The 17,532-nt window shown below is 31.7% G+C and overlaps 1 protein-coding gene and 1 long non-coding RNA gene across 4 annotated transcripts in view; one reads left to right on the top strand and one right to left on the bottom strand.

The window, feature by feature from the left end:
- LOC114333392 (formin-binding protein 1-like) overlaps positions 1–17,532 on the bottom strand; it is a 272,061-nt gene that overhangs the window by 197,752 nt on the left and 56,777 nt on the right. The gene's annotated exons all lie outside the window — the stretch shown is intronic.
- LOC126885614 (uncharacterized) overlaps positions 801–17,532 on the top strand; it is a 177,097-nt gene continuing 160,365 nt past the window's right edge. The window contains exon 1 of the long non-coding RNA XR_007698398.1: positions 801–914. This is a non-coding gene — a long non-coding RNA (uncharacterized LOC126885614). The remainder of the gene's footprint in view (positions 915–17,532) is intronic.

Below are 17,532 nucleotides of genomic sequence, written 5' to 3'. Positions count from 1 at the left end.
ATCCTCTGATGCCTTTTAAGATGTAAATATAAAGCAATACAAAGTGATGATTACAGTTCAGTGCCTCTACACAGGTGCTCCGAGGAGGCTACGGTAAAGCCGCAATACATACAGAGTGATTGATTAGTGGGGTAAAGCTCAATAAATCCGCTATAGTAATAGATGCAATACAAGTTAATAACAAAAATTTTAGCCACCTTTGAGCTTCACATTACAAAATCAGTTAGAATATTACAGGGTGTTTGATAACACAGTGGCAGACCAAACTTATGTTTTTTTTTAATGAAACACCCTATATTTTATTTTAAATTCGAAATATTGTTAACTTCTCCATCGCAAAAATATAAAGGTTTGTTATGTTATACAGGGTATTTACAAAGTTATAACCAATTTTATACTCAAATCGTAACAAGTTCAACTCCCTGTATAAATAAAAATAATCAAAACAGCAACGGTTTATTAATGCCATATTTTTTACGTATTTTCAAAACTTTCAAGAATGATTGACTTTGCTAATTTTCTTTATATCAAATATAGGGTGAGTCGATACGCAAGTAGGTACATTATTTTCTCAGTAATTTTAAATGGAACACCCTGTATTTTACATCACTATTGAAAAGTACCGTTACCGTACTTTAATTTTTAGATAACATTCCCTATGTCTAAATTTATTAGTTTTCGAGATATTTTCATTTTTCAATGGACCAGTAGCGTGGCCACCCAAATCACCAGAATTTATTATGACTGGACTGATTTTTTTGGGGTTACGTTAATAATGAGGTTTATAAAATACCTCCAACAAGGGATGAGATGAAAAATAGAATACAAAGTGTATTTCGATGTGTTAATTTACAAATGCTCCGTAGAGTAAGTAGCTCATTCAATGATCGTTTTTAGGCGTACTTAAATTTGTTGTTAGGAGATAATTTTGAACACCTTATGTAATTAAATATTAAAAATAATTTATTAAAAGTAGCATCTAATTTTTTCAAACATGTTTTTTGCAAAATGTATTACTGATAAATTATGTTTCGTTCTTTATTTGTTACATTGTTACATTTACATACAAAAGTAGTGTTTAATTGTCTTCACAAAATATTGTATTTTGTGTTTGTGTGTTTTTTTGTATTTATTACTAAGTTTCTTTGTTTATTTGTTGCATTTACACAAAAAGATAGTTTTTAATTGTTTAAAAAATGTTGCATGTAGTGGTTGTGTTTTTGTTTGTAAAATGTATTACTAATAAATTATTTTTATTTCTTTATTTGCTACAGTGTTACATTGACTACCGGATTGATAATCGGTAATCTTCAATTATTGTCAATTCAGTCATGGCTTACTTAAAATTTAGATAAATTTAAACACCTAAAATAATTTGCTCTGAAAAATTAAAATATCTCGAAAACTAATAAATTTGGGCATAGGGAATGTTATTGTATAAAAATTAAAGTACGTTAATGTTACTTTTCAATAATATAAAATACAGGGTGTTCCATTTAACATTACTGAGAAAATAATGTACTTGCGTTTTGACTCACAATGTATTTGATATAAAGAAAATTAACAATGTCTATAATTCTTGAAAATTTTGACAATAAATAAAAAAATATGACATTAATAAACCATTGCTGTTGTGCTTATTTTTATTTATACAGGGAGTTGAACTGGTTACGATTTTTATTTAAAATTGGTTATAACTTTGTAAATACCCTGTATAAGATAACAAACCTTTATATTTTTGTGATGGAGAAGTTTACAGGATTCCGAATTTAAAATAAAATATAGGGTGTTCCATTTAAAAAAAACCCAAGTTTAGTTTGCCACTGTGTTATCGAACACCCTGTAACATTCTAACTAATTTTATAATGTGAAGCTCAAAGGCGGCTAAAATTTTTGTTATTAATTTTTATTGCTATCCCCTAGCTTTACCCTACTAATCAATCACACTGTATATGGGACAATTACTAGTCCGTCATTTATGAAATGATTTTTGCCAGATTAAAAAAGTTGCTTAGTTTAAAAGTTATACATTTAAATATAAAGAATGGTCTTTGCATGGCATTTATGCGCCTGCCCGAATTTATATCAATGCTCCTTTAATTGTTTCTGCTGATTACGCTCTTCGGTTCGTTTTTCTAACATAATATCTAACCATTTTAGATCTAAAAAAGGTTATAAATAAATAATTTGAGCAAGAAACCATAAAGAGTACAAAAAGAATCTTTAAAATTGACTGGAAAAAGCAAAAGTCCGGTCTTACCCCGCTACATGCTCCGAACTTGCCCCGTGCACTAATATTTGCAGGGCAAGACCAGAGTAGTGCTTTTTTCAGTAAATTTCAAATAATAGAAATGATTTATTTCTTTCACGTAAACTTTAAGCAATGTTCTTAATAATTACCAAAAATAAATGCACAAGACCCAAAATTTGCTGTAAAATACCGACACTTTCTTCAACAGCTCTAATATATTTTATGGGTGTCTGCGTAACTTGGAACCATATGGGAAATTTTTTTAATATCAATTTTACAAAAAAAGTCATTCTCTATAAAGTGCTCTGCATAGTCTAAAACCTAAGATGCAATCATCAGATATCAGATTTTGTCAACAGTATACAAGGTATGTCAAAAAATATGAATTTCGCTCAAGAGCAAACTACCTTTATATTTCAAAATATCAAAAAATTTTATTATGAAAAGTTATTTGTAACTAAAAACCATATTCAAATATGCAATAACAGCCTTCTACTTGAAAAAAAAAATCTTAAATTTTCCTAAATTACCGATTCCGAACATCATTTTTATTTATTAGACATGTATGTAATAACTCTTTTATTAATAATTTTAGGAAAAAAAGTTATTCTTCATAAAAATCTGTGCATGGTCTAAACCTCAAGATGCAACCATCAGTTATCCAAGTTTGTTAATTTTATACGAGGTGTGTCAAATAATATGAATTTAGAAAGAATTCGAAAAGAAAAGAATATTATTTGACACACCTCGTATAAAATTAACAAACTTGGATAACTGATGGTTGCATCTTGAGGTTTAGACCATGCACAGATTTTTATGAAGAATAACTTTTTTTCCTAAAATTATTAATAAAAGAGTTATTACATGTCTAATAAATAAAAATGATGTTCAGAATCGGTAATTTGGGAAAATTTCAGAAATTTTTTTTTTCAAGTAGAAGGCTGTTGTTGCATATTTGAATATGGTTTTTAATTACAAATAACTTTTCATAATAAAATTTTTTGATATTTTGAAATATAAAGGTAGTTTGCTCTTGAGCGAAATTCATATTTTTTGACATACCTCGTATACTGTTGACAAAATTTGATATCTGATGATTGCATCTTACGTTTTAGACTATGCAGAGCACTTTATAGAGAATGACTTTTTTTCGTAAAATTGATATTAAAAAAGTTTTCCATATGGTTCCAAGTTACGCAGACACCCTGTATATACTACTTATGTACTCACATTTTATAAATGGCAAAATAGTGGCAAAATTACTTCTGAGTGAGATACACCAAGTCAATCAGTTCATATTAATCTATTTCAGATTTCTACTTCTTAACTTGTACAATTAAATGTATCTTATGATAGATTTAGAGCTAATACGAACTTGCCCCGTTTACGATCTTACCCCACTCCACCTTATGTGTGTATACATGAGTACGAGTATAATATACAATATTTTTCTGACTAAAATAGTCAGAATAAATTTGTGTAATGTTGTATACTTTGTATGAATTTCTAGACTATAAACGAACAAATTCTTCTTCTTCCCAGTCTCGGGATCATTTCTAACACAGTTTTAATTTATATTCTCAAGGAAATAACTAGTTTCCAAACTTCTGCCTTGCCCTAAAGTAAAAAACTTAATGAATTCGTCTCGTTTGCGTTGTGACTCAAAACTTCTAAATGAATTTTCCTTGTTTGAATGTTTTTCGTATGAGTCGTTAGTGCGTGTAATTCATAGTTTGTGTTGTGGATGTAAAGTTAGCGTTCGTGAAGAGAGCTAGTCTGCCTTGCTATTGCTAGGCTAGAGTGCATTTTCTCAGGGGTCAACGTTCATGTTATACCACGCCTGTTCTCGGCTCCACGTTACTACACAAATTAGTGGCAATGTTAATGCTAATCTTTCTGTTTATGTTCGAGTGTGTTTACCCGTTTACCATAATATAGCGGAGAAGGACAAAGTTTACTTTTACTGGAGGTTTCCATAAAGAAGCCAATTTTTTTCGTGTTTGTAATGATTAATTTCCTTAATAAGCCACACACTTAAGATATATACAAAAAATAGAAGAATATATAGATGACAACCAGTTTGAATTAAGAGGAGGACTAGGAACAAGAGAGGCTCTGTTCGCTTTTAACGTTCTCGCGCAAAGACGACTAGATATGAACCAGAATCTCTGTCTGTTTTATAGATTATCACAAGGCTTTGATAGACTACATCAGAAACTCGTAGAACTGTTAAAAAAAATAATCTGGACAGTCGAGATATACGGGTTATTGTCAATCTGTACTGGAATCAAAAAGCAAAGGTTAGAATCGAAAATGTCGAAACGAAACTATAGACGTCAAAAGAGGTGTTAGATAGGGTTATTTGTGGTCCTCTTTGTTATTCAATCTGTACAGCGAAGCCATTTTTAAGGAAGCAATATCAGGAGAAAAAGGGAGTATGTATATCAATAAAAAAATCTTGAACAACATAAGATTCGCAGACGACACCACTATTTTTGCAGATAGTCCAGAAAGCCACTGCGCATCCGCTAGGAAAAATTTTCTAATTCGGATTTTTCGCACAATCTTACTCAAAAAGGACCCCTTTTAACAAAATTGCATGTTGCCAGGACCAAAAGGTGGTCAAAAATTTTTTAAATGTTTTTTTTGTTTTTTTCCTAAAATTATTTTTTTTGCATGGAAAAAAGTTTTTTTAGGTTTTTTGGATCATTCCAAACAGAAAAGGTCTTTAGTGGCTTTTCTCTAAAAATGATAGTTTTTGACATATAAGCGATTAAAAATTGAAAAATTGCAAAATCGGCCATTTTTAACCCTCAAGAACTATGTGAAAAACTGAAAATTTAAATGTTGCCAAAGTAGGTAGATACTCTTTAAACATCGATTAATGAAATCCCGAAGAGTTTTTTGCAATACAATGTTCAAAACTCCTTGTTTTTTAATTGCTAATCAAGCGTGCGCGACACTATTTTCCACCGACAGTATGGTGCAAATTAAAGAAATAAATTCGTTATTTCGTAAAACGGCGACTTTAAGGAAAAATCCCGAAACAGGTCGATTTTTATTTTTAGGTTATGATATTGTGCCATATATGGTATATTAGTGACGTCATCCATCTGGGCGTGATGACGTAATCGATGATTTTTTTAAATGAGAATAGGGGTCGTGTGCTAGCTCATTTAAAGGGGTCTTCAATTTTCTATTTAATAATATAAACATTTATATAATTATTTATACAGGGTGTCCTTCTACATCTTATTTTGTCAAATAATTTAATTTAATAAAAATTTTTTGGACACCCTGTATAAATAATTATGTAAATGTTTACATTACTGAATAGAGAATTGAAGTACCTTGCAAATGAGCTACCACACGACCCCTATTCTTATTTAAAAAAATCATCGATTACGTCATCACGCCCAGACAGATGACGTCACTAGTATACCATATATGCCACAATATCATAACTTAAAAATAAAAATCGACCTGTTTCGGGATTTTTCCTTATAGTCGCCGGTTTACGAAATAACGAATTTATTCCTTTCATTTGCACCATACTGTATACACATGCAACGGTGTCACGCACGCATGATTAGAAATTAAAAAACAAATGAGTTTTGAATATTGTATTGCAAAAAACTCTTCGGGATTTCATCAATCGATGTTTAAAGAATATCTACCTACCTTGGCAACATTCAAAATTTAAGTTTTTCACATAGTTTTTTGAAGGTTAAAAATGGCCGATTTCGCAATTTTTCAATTTTTAATCGTTTATATATCAAAAACTATCAACTTTAGAGAAAAGTTACTAAAAACCTTTTCTGTTTGGAATGATCCAAAAAACCTAAAAAAACTTTGTTAAATGTAAAACAAATAATTTTAGGAAAAAAACAAAAAAAAACGTTTAAAAAATTTTTGACCACCTTTTGGTCCTGGCAACATGCAAATTTGTTAAAAGGAGTCCTTTTTGAGTAAGATTGTGCTAAAAATCCGAAGCAGAATATTTTTCCTAGCGGATGCGCAGTGGCTTTCTGGACTAAGACAGTCTAGAAGCACTGCAACGATTAGCAAATAGATTACATCAAGTGAGTATAAAACAGTGGCGGCTCGTACCACTTTAAGAAGGTAGTGCCACAACTCGGGCAGCCGCCAAAATTTTTAGTGACGGATTCACGATATTGTCAAAAAAAAGGTATACTGACAACAAAAACTAAAAAAAAATATGCGCGGATACTTTTATCTTATGTACATATCTTAAGTTTATTGATCTGAGGTGCCAAGAAATTGTCCAACATTGATCAATACAGTTTCGTAAATTAATTAATAATAAAAACCTCTTAACCTACCACCAGCATTTACTGCTGATAGTGTTTGAAAATTGTTATTACGATTTAGTCTCTATTTAAGAATTTATAAAAATAATACTATTTCATTATTCACACACATGCACAAATTTTTGTAATGTCACTTTTAAAGTTTACGATATCTATATGAAGTTCATTCTTCTATTTTTTGGTTGCAAAGTTTTCAATGACTTTATAATTAAAATTATCAATACAATTTACAAAATGATTTTCTGCAGATAGCATACCTAAAGCACTAGGTTTCAGATGTTGATATAGGAATGGTAACTAAAATACTTAAAAGTTTAATAGTTTCTTCAAATGTGCTTTTTAAACCTTCCCTCTACAATAATACCGATAGCGAAACAGCCCCAGAGGTAGTACTTAATTCGTCTCGCTAATACAGTACCTACTTCCAATTCAGTTTTAAACCGAGTTTTGCTTAAAAATTAAAATTGTCTCCATGTTTCATTAAGAAATGATTCGGAGAACTGATGCTTATAAGCAGAAAACTTCTCCGACATAAATAAATTAGAAGCAACTAAATGTCCGGAGAAGGTGGGCCTTTGAAAGATCTGGTACTTTAAATAATATGAACCTTTAAGTCGTTGTTTTATTCGGCGCTAAAATTGACCAGCTCCTTAAATATGCCTTTATTTTCTGAATTTTCTTTTTCGTCGTGACCTCTTAAAGCTAACTCGAAAGCTCCACAACACCTTATAACATTTGTAGTTTCTAGCGAAAAACCACCAAAAAAATTTTTAAAATACTAATCTTTACTGTCAATTAATAAATTAAACTTAAGAAATAATCAAAATATTATCAAAATACCCACGATCATGATGCACTAAAAGTTTAATTATAAATACAAAAACTTTTTAACGGAAAATATACATAATAAAAGCGACAAACCAGCACGTAAAGAAACTCAAAATAAATAGACCTGGCTTCATACCCTCGTGCCTGGCACAGAGATTCTAATGTTAAGGTATACTAATAGTCCAATATAGCTCTTTCTCTGTCACTTATATAGAATGTTCGTAAAATCTTTCTCCCTTTAGTCGTGCCAGTACTGACTTCGGCGCGAAGGAGATTCTTCTGTCGAATACTCTTCGCTGTCGGCAGGGATTGTATTACGCCCATAGTTGCCATATTTTATATAATTTATGAAGATCAAAAGAAATACACACAAAAAAATTAACAGGAATTAAAAAGTTTTGAAGATAAAAAATATGTTTATGGATAGTTAGCAAGGTAGTGCCATGGCTCTATGGCACTACCTCACGGGCCGCCACTGGTATAAAATATATGTAGACTATAACGTTAAGAAAACCAAGTTCATGATTATTTCTAAGTAGCATACAGTAGGAAGGAAAACAAGTAGAAAGAGTGAATAACTACAAATATCTCAGAACCTGGGTAAATGAAAACAATGACCCAAGCTAGAGACATCAGGACACGCATTGAAATTTCAAGACAAGCATTTGTAAAAATGAAAAAATTGTTTGTTAATCGAGACCTTCTTCTGGAGCTGAGGATAAGAGTCTTAAGATGCTACTTGACTTTGTTGTATGGAATGGAAAGCTGGACAATAAAAGTAGTTAATATAAAGAATTTGGAAGCATTTGAGAGATGGTGCTATAGAAGAATTTTGAAAATACCATGGATTCAACGAGTTACAAATGTAGAAGTGTTAAGAAGGCTACAAAAGAATTGCGAGGTGATGAAGAATATCAAAATAAGAAAGCTGGAGTATTTAGGCCACATTACTAGAGGTACGAAATATGAAGTATTTAGGCTTATAATGCAAGGTAAAATTAAGGGTAAAAGATCCATAGGAAGACGAAGAGTTTCCTAGCTGAGAAACCTAAGAGAGTTGTATAGTTGCAGCTCAGTAGATAATTTCAGAGCAGCCGCCAATAAGGTACGGATAGCTGTGATGATAGCCAACCTCCGATAGAAGAAGGAACTACAAGAAGAAGAAGAATGATTAATGTAACATATGTTTGTAGTTTACATCAATCTGATCATGTACGTCAATCGATATTGACTTGTAAAATAATAAAGATGGAATCAGGCTATGATGGTACAGCAAGTATTGACATGTACGTCAGAATGGTAGAATATACCTAGCCAAAAATATGTAGGATAAAATTACTCTTAATCGAAATGATATACTTGAAAGAGAGAGAGAGAGACCGAAAGAATACCATCAACTGTGGATACTATTGAAAGAAAATAATGAAGTCAGGAGACCTCTCTTCTATAACGAAATAGGTGAACCGTAAATTGAAAGCTTAGTGCAAGCTGTTGACGATGTTTATTCCGACAATGCATCTACAGTTCACCCTGGAAAACACAAAAAATTACAAATAACTAGAAAGTGAATTGTTATTGTTATTGTAATTATTAATAACAATTGCAGGCCCACTTAATTAAAATAACTTTAAAAAATCATTTGAACTTGTGGTTTTTATATCTACTAAAATATATACATACGTCAAATGGAGGTTTTTAATAATTATTGCATCTCGTCAGGCATGAATACGCACAGGCAAACATCTACGGCCTGTATTGTATTCTCTCATAGATTTGTAATATTTTTCAAGATGTTTATGTCCTCATTTCAAACTGAATTACGGACTGTATGCGGTTGAGGTTTTTTGTGGTAAGTAAAAATAAAGAATAATCAAGATTTTATTCTGCATCACACACATTCCTAACTGCAAGACATTATCTAACTCAAAGTCACAGAGACAAAAACCCAATTGAAATAGCACTGACTTCATATCCGTAACTACAAGACCGTAATTTATTTTACCAAGATTAATGAGATTATGTTTCTGCAATATTTGCACAGTTTTAAAAACAATAAACAACTCTATTTGCGTTTTGCGGAAACTTACAGTAAACAATTTATACAAAAAACCGTTGAGAAAAGTAAGCAGTGAGAAATCTTTGTACGTGACTCATTTTTTTTTCATAGAATCACATTAATTTTTTATTAACATTGAGAACATTAAATATTTTAAACGTTTATTATGTAATTGAATGGTATTTTTAGAATAAAAACAGTAAATCATAGTTTTTTAATAACACTGGATACAGCGATAGAGATGTGCTATACAATATGTTGCCATAAATGTATGTATGTGCTAGAAATCGATTTTCAATTTGGAACTTAAAAGGGCTGTGTGGCGACACGCTTCAATTAGTATTTTGCTAATTTTAATTTTTAATAACTTTTTCAAAATGAAATAATACGTCCTATTTTAAAATTCACAAACCATATGCATAAAGGGCCTGTTAAATTTTAAGAAACGAAATATATCAGTATTCAGATAAAATGCCTTCTCAGCTTTTAAAACACCAGATGTTGATGGCCTGTTCAGTTTATGTATGGGAAACGCAAATTCCATATACGGGACGATAAAGGTCCAGCCTCCTTATGTCAATAAATCAGTCTTCAACTTCTTTAGAAACCACAGAAATGTAAAACTAATGTTTTTAGTTCATCCACAGGCAGTCTGACACAAACCCTCGTCCCGCAAAGAATAACAAACCCTCTTATGAGATATAAGCGCGCCTTTTTAACCAAACAATAAATAAATATATTATTGTTCGTTGTCTTACACTTATTGTAATTTCATTTAATCGTTTCCGTAAACCACCAACGAAACAGGCTGTAACTTTCTTTTATGTGCACAATTGTACAAAGGTAGGTAAGTTAGGTTCTCTCAAAATATCAAGATGAGACTTGGACTCCTTGCGTAAATGAGCGCCAACAAATGGATGCCTTTGAGATGTGGTGCTGGAGAAGAATACTGACCAACTCGGAGAAACCAACTCGAGATTAAAAAAAGGCTGTCCACAGTATGTCTGCAACGAATTCTGCAATTCTTTGGTCACGTGATTCGCAGAGGTGACGACAGTTTGGAGAGATTAATTGTTTCTGGAAACGTTCCGAGGAGAAGATCAAGAGGACGATCACCAACTAGATGGTCCGACCAAATCAATAATTTAGCTGGAAACTCATTCTGCGAAGCTCTTAGAGCAGCTGAAGATATAGACCAATGGAAAAAAGAATGTGTGTGTACTTTGTACGCACGTAAGAAGATATTTTTCTATTATATAATAGGTAATTTAGACGAAGTAAATATACTTAAAAGGTTATTTGTACTTATTTTATTTAAAAATCAAACTAACTTTCTTATCTACCACTGTCAAAAAAGAAGAATATCTTCAAAAATTATATAATAATATACTTACAATCATAAAATCTATAAAAAAAAATAAAAAAATAATAACTTGCTTGGGGCTTGAACCCACTTCACGTCTACCGCGCCGTACGAAAGTTGACGCCATTTCAAACTGCACCAAACTCTCGTATACGTCATGTGGGAATATACACAAACTAAACGTTTACACCATAAATTTATATGAATTTAATAAAATTATTAGCTTGATTTTTGTCGAAATAAAATACAACAAAATATAGAGTAAGAAAACGATATATGAGATGAAGATTTGTAGAAAGTTTGTTCGTAATCAGATTATGTAAATTAAAGCATTGCCTACTAATAGGTAACTACATTATTTTGTTTACATTTTCCAAATAGATAGGTATTGAAACTATTAGGTATTTCCAACTGAAACATTTAGAATTACGTACCTGCGGCTTTTCAAAACTATTTAAAAAGTCACTATAATTATAAATTTGATTTTATTTCTGTCCACACATCAATAAAAACTAATATTATACAATATTTTTGTTTACCGATAACCTCCATATTGAAAATTATTGACAGATCATTTCAAAATTTCAACACCCAATCAGAGCCCGTATAACAACTAATACCATACTGTCGGTGTGCGCATGCGCGCGGATCACTCAAATTTTACCCTCAATCGATTCGCCGCCCGCTAAAGAAGAATATCTTCAAAAAATTGTTAGGAATAGTGGAAGAAATCACGATCCTCAGTAATGGGGAAACGACAAGAGAGAGAAGTTAGGTTCGACCGAACTATTTTGGCTCCCAGAATATGTGATTTAAATTATGACCTGCCTTTTTATTACACCCTGTATAAAAAACATCTTTATCTCAGTGCGAGTTCACTTCGTAATTGAAAACAGATTTATTATGAATAATGGTATTAATAAATCATCTCCATATCACTTGGTTATTGGTATACATTTACGATGGAGTTTTTTCTCTGTGATGGCTGTTGTTCTAGTTGCTACACTGTGATTAGGTCATCTTTCGTGATCCCAATAGTAGTTGTTGGTGTTCAATGTCGAGTTTAGACGTAAACAACCTTACTTTTATAATCGCAGCTCTGTTATTTTTATTTCCGATCAATCAGAGAGGTTACTGTACAGGATGTATTAGAATAAATATTTTGTATACATACCATCAAAAAAGTTAATTTTTGTTTCTAATTTTAGATTATTGTATTGGTACATTAAATTAATAATCAAAATAATTGAAAGAAGCACAAAATTTTTCAAAACGTCTTCGGTCTTAATAGATCATCATCAGTGTTACTAAACATTTTTGAAAAAAGCCTCTCACAAGAAGTTTAAAGAACGTTTAGTTGACGTATAAAATAAAAATGAAAGAGACTATCTTGTTCTTTTGTCATCATAACCCTGAATGGATCTTTGTCTTTCTCGCTATGTCCTTCCATTCAGATCTTTCTTGTACCCTTCTTCTCCATTGTCTTATGTTCAACGTCATCCAACCATCTCGTTCTAGGCCTTCCTTTATACTGATTATACTGAGCTCTTAAGGGAAAAGGCGCAAAATATCGCCTGTCAAAATTTTCAATGTGTCTTAAATTTATTCATTTTTTTTTTGGAATCCTGAGAAAATTAATAAGTATTTTTGAAGAATTTAAACGCAGAATGAAGGATTACGTTATTACCGAGTGCAAAAAGTCCCTTAGAATAAATAAAAAGTTTCTTTTGAATGAAATATTTATTTATTTATTTATTAACGGGATAAACCCAATACATACAAAATACAATAAAGCAGAGCTTTTGTCATAATAATGAAAATATAAAATTTAGATACATGTAAAACTACAACTATAAAACACAAACATAAAAAATAAAAAAGAATATAAATTATTTGTAAATGATGAAAACAACTGAATTAACTATAACAGTTAAATCTATTTAATTTTTTAAATTCAAAATTCAAGACGCCCGAGTTCTTGTTTAATAGAGGAAACTGAAGAACCAAACAGATCTATTACATGACTAAACTTGTTTCCATACAGGGCCAATCTACTAATTGGTGCATATTGACCATAATTTGTAGCATGTCGTTGTTCCCTGAATATTTGTGGATTTCGTGTCAATCTAGCAGGTCTATTTGCAATTAAAAATCACACTAAATTTTCTCTTTTATTTTCACCCTCGTAACTTATTAAAATAAACATTATAGAAGTTTCCAGGGACTTTCGGCCCTCAGTAATAATATAATCTTTCATTCTGCGTTTAAATTTTTCAAAAATATTTATTGGTTTTCTTAGGATTCGAAAAAAATGAACACATTTAAAACACATTGAACATTTCGACAGACGACATTTTGCGCCTGTGCCCTTAATCGAAAATGGCGATCAAGTCTGGGTCAAGCCAACGTTAACTTCTTCTTCCTCAGTTTTACCCTCTTCAGAAGTCGCTGTTCTCTACTTTCACCACTAATTCCTCTACATATTGTCTTCTTCGTTTGAACCTTTCTCCCAATTCCTGTGTCACACATTGCTTCTATTGTCTCCTCGGGTTTCCTTTACTTCTCTTTTCCTCAATTTCTAACAACTCTATCGTTCGTAAACATTGTTGCCAACCCTTAATTTATAATGGACTACCAAAATATGTGATCAATCGCATTTTTGCCTCAATGGGTCACATGGACTTCGACAGTTACATATGGAAAAGACTCTTTGTTGGGTATCATATCAGGTCCCCTTAACGGTGGTAATTACATTAACGACTTTTTTCATGTTCTCAGCTAATCTGAATGCTATGATCTGAGTTCAAATCATTACCGAGTTTGAAATCATGTTATGCCGTTTATACTTTTATGCCTGATGTTCTATATTTACATTTAAACTAATATGTATTTAATAGTATGTATTCTTGAATGAAATTGAAATATTACTTATTAAAATTCATATTTAAAATAAGAAATGCTTTTAAAATACTAATAGTGAATGTCTTATTCAAAGTAAAACAAACAACTCTTACTATTACGAGGATATCTTGAGAAAATTTGTAGAGTTTAATATCTCCATTCAAGATGTCAATTATGAAGATGATTCATATTCATTCTTGTTACATTGTTGTTGGCATGAATGCGATGGGAATGCTTGTCGAATTGTCTCGATTTGCGGCAGTCGGTTCCAAAGTAACTACTTAGTACCAAAAACATTTTTTTTTTATTGACATTGAAGCATTATAGTAATATGCCGTTTGCTAGCTACTGTTCTCTAATATTGCTTCATCTGTATACTTTATTACTTCTTCACACGTTGACTAAAGGCTCTCGTGCTGTTCTTTAACCAGGTTTAGCCAGTGGCGGATCTATTTTTTTTAGTCATGGAAAAGGGCGAATGCTCCCAATAAACTCCAAACGTTTGAAATACAAATTCAAGCCAATAATCCCGTCCATTAGGGAGCGTTCAATTACTACGTAACGCGATTTTTGAAGATTTTTAACCCCCCCTCCCCCCCTACGTAAGGCACTCTTATGGGAGTTTAACTATTGCATAACGCAATTTTTGAAGATTTTTGACCCCACCCCCAACCTGCGTTACGTAATACTTGAACGGTCCCTTAGGAAAATTAAGAGAACTTAATGCTTCTCCCCCTCCCCCAGGCAAATGTATAGATCCCCACCATTATCTATGACGAGAAAAGTTCGACCAGAATAGAACTTACACGAAAAAGCTTTATTCTGGCGTTCTATATTGTGCAGTAAGAGTCTGTCATTGATCACACGACTAAGAGTATTGAATGGATGAATGGATGTGAAACCTGTACAACCAAAATAAAAAAGAATGTGTGTGTACTTTGTACGCACGTAAGAAGTTATACTTCTATTATATAATTTCAACGAAATTAATATGTACTTTAAACAGTTTATTTAAATATTAAACTAATTTTAATACATACTTACTACTTTTCAAAAATTTTTATTAAAACAATACCAAAAATAAAAAAAAATAAAATAATTAAAACACACACAAACACATTGAAAAATGCCACAAAGAAATGATTTCTGAACAAAAATTGTTGGCAAAAATTTTAACTTAATACGCATTTTCTGAAAAAAAAAAATTATATAACAAATATACTTACAATCATAAAATGTATAAAAAAAACTTGCATTGGGATTCGAATTCGCGTTTATTCGGGTGCTTAGGATTTGAAGTCGAAGCCTCTACTCATTTTGCCACCTACACGTACCTGTCATGTGCGAAGATAGACCAACTGAACGTTTTATTGTTTGACAGTTATGAATTTAATCAAATTAGTTTGATTTTTGTGGAATTAAAATATTAAAATACAACAAAACAAAGAGTAAGAAAACAGTATATTAGATGAAGATTGGTAGACATTATGTTCGTCATCAATTTATGTAAATCAAAGCATCACCTACTAGATAGGTACATACATTTTCCAAATAGGTAAGTACCTATGTAATTTTTTATTACAATATTGAAACATTTACAATAATTACGTACCTGTTGCTTTTAAAAACTATTTAAAAAATCACTACAATTACAAACTTGCTTTTTTCTCTGTTCTCACAACAATAAAAACTAATATACACAACATTTGTTTACCCATAACCGACATATTGAACAATTGTTGACAGGTCATTGTAATTACCCAATCAGAGCCCGTATAACGTTTGAGCTGCGCTCAGGACCAAGACGAAGATGAATTCGCGCACATATAAATTTACTTCCAACGCGCCTAAAGATGTATAACTTCAAAAAATCTTTATAAATTAAAGTGTTCGAGTTGTGGTGTTACCGTCGCATGTTACTAACGTGTGTTAGGGACCATACTTACACAAATAGCGAGAATTGATTAACATCATCAAAATGAGAAAGGTCAAATACTTCGTCATATAATGAGAGGACCTAAATATCGTTTACTTCGGTTGCTCATTCAGGATACAATCGAAGAAAGACGCTGGATTGGAAGAAAACAACTTTCCTGGCTGCGTAACATTAGACAATGGACAGCTCGAACAGTTGAGGAATTGTTTCATCTAGCTGCTGACCGAGAAACATTTCATCAGCTTGTTAATACGACGATAGCTAACGTTTGAACACAGACACGGCACACAAAGAAGAAGACGAATTTGTTTTAGAAGTAAGTATATTTTATTTTACATCAAACGCTATTTATAAATTTATTTGGCAAAAAATTAGTTTATTCGTCCATTCAACCCAGGGGTTCTATAGACCTGAATATGTTTTTTACAATAGCATTTTTCTGGTAGACGGAAGATTAAGTGAACTCATAACTCATGCAATAAAAATGACACAGTATTAACACCTGACAACATTCTTCCATTTTGCTTGTAAATATTTTCGTTATCGTTTTCAAAGAACAGTTTTTTAACATGGCCTACATCTCTATCAGACTTGTGCTCGAATTAAATTCACCATCTGGGCTAGACAGTAGAGTAGATAGATCTAAAGTGTTCTATTAGCATCAATTTATGTTGTGTTGGATGTAAAGAAAAACAACCGATTAGATTATTGGTACAGTTTTGAATTAATCTCCCTCCACTAATTATTATTATTCGTCGGGCATTTATTTGAATATTAAAGGACTTTATTTGAATACGAAAGTCTTTTTTGGTTAGTTTTTTTCTTTTTAAGTTACTAATTTTATACGGTGCTTTTTAATTTGGTATTGGAAACAATAATCAGAAATAGCAGAGTTAACACTAGAAAGTCTGGCTTAGCGTACCTACCTAGAAAGCCCGAAGGGATCGTTTTGGTCCCAAGTTCTTAAATCAATAAAAACTCAGTTTAAAGAAATTATATCAACTCTAGACGATAGAATCTGATTTTATATTTTAGTTTCATTGTTTTACACATTCGCTGCCTATCAAAAACATTTGGAACACCATACAGCTTGCAGTTTTTGACATTTGCCACACATTGCCTTGTTACAGAGGTGGCACTGATTGGAAGTATGATTTCCTTTACAAAATATTTTCAACTGACATTTTTTCGTTTTTGGATAGTAACAGTGCTTGTTGTTGGTAGAACCGGTGTTGCTGGGTGAATACTAGATTTCGGGAGGCAAGATATGGAGTCCATAATCCTTCACATAACCGAAGAATAAACTTACGAAGACTAAGTTTTCTTCCAGCTACTTCTTTATAAATGATCAATGCATTTATTGCTCCTGAGTATTATAAAATACGTGCATAGGTTATCGTGTAGTATAAAGACGCGAAATTTGGTCCTTTACACTCTAAACCAACCCTTTATTTGGATAGTTCATAAAAATTTACTGTTTCAGGAAGTTTTTTACCATAGATAGCAACATCCACTGATTGACCTAACGAGCTCAACAACTCTCACTGTTGAGTCACTCTTTCTTTGATATTCAGTATTATTTTTCGTCGCTCTGGAATATAAGGGTAACATACAATAATTCTCTATTTTCACACTTTACGCTTAGAAAATATTTCTTTCTGTTGCTATTCAAAGTACCCACAAGACTTGTTGATCTCTTTTGCAAGGCCAATTTCAACGAAGTGAAGCAGTTATCTGTTGTAACATTTTTACCCTTTCCCAGTTGATTTTACATTATCCGCAAAACAACGTATTCACCAACAATAAGCAAACAACGGTCATACATAAATATAATTTTACCCATTCGACAGGAATTTGAAAGAAAAA

This window comes from Diabrotica virgifera, chromosome 5 (genome assembly GCF_917563875.1).
Source record: "Diabrotica virgifera virgifera chromosome 5, PGI_DIABVI_V3a".
Lineage (NCBI taxonomy): Eukaryota > Metazoa > Arthropoda > Insecta > Coleoptera > Chrysomelidae > Diabrotica > Diabrotica virgifera.
This window is presented reverse-complemented; position numbering and strand designations above follow the sequence as displayed.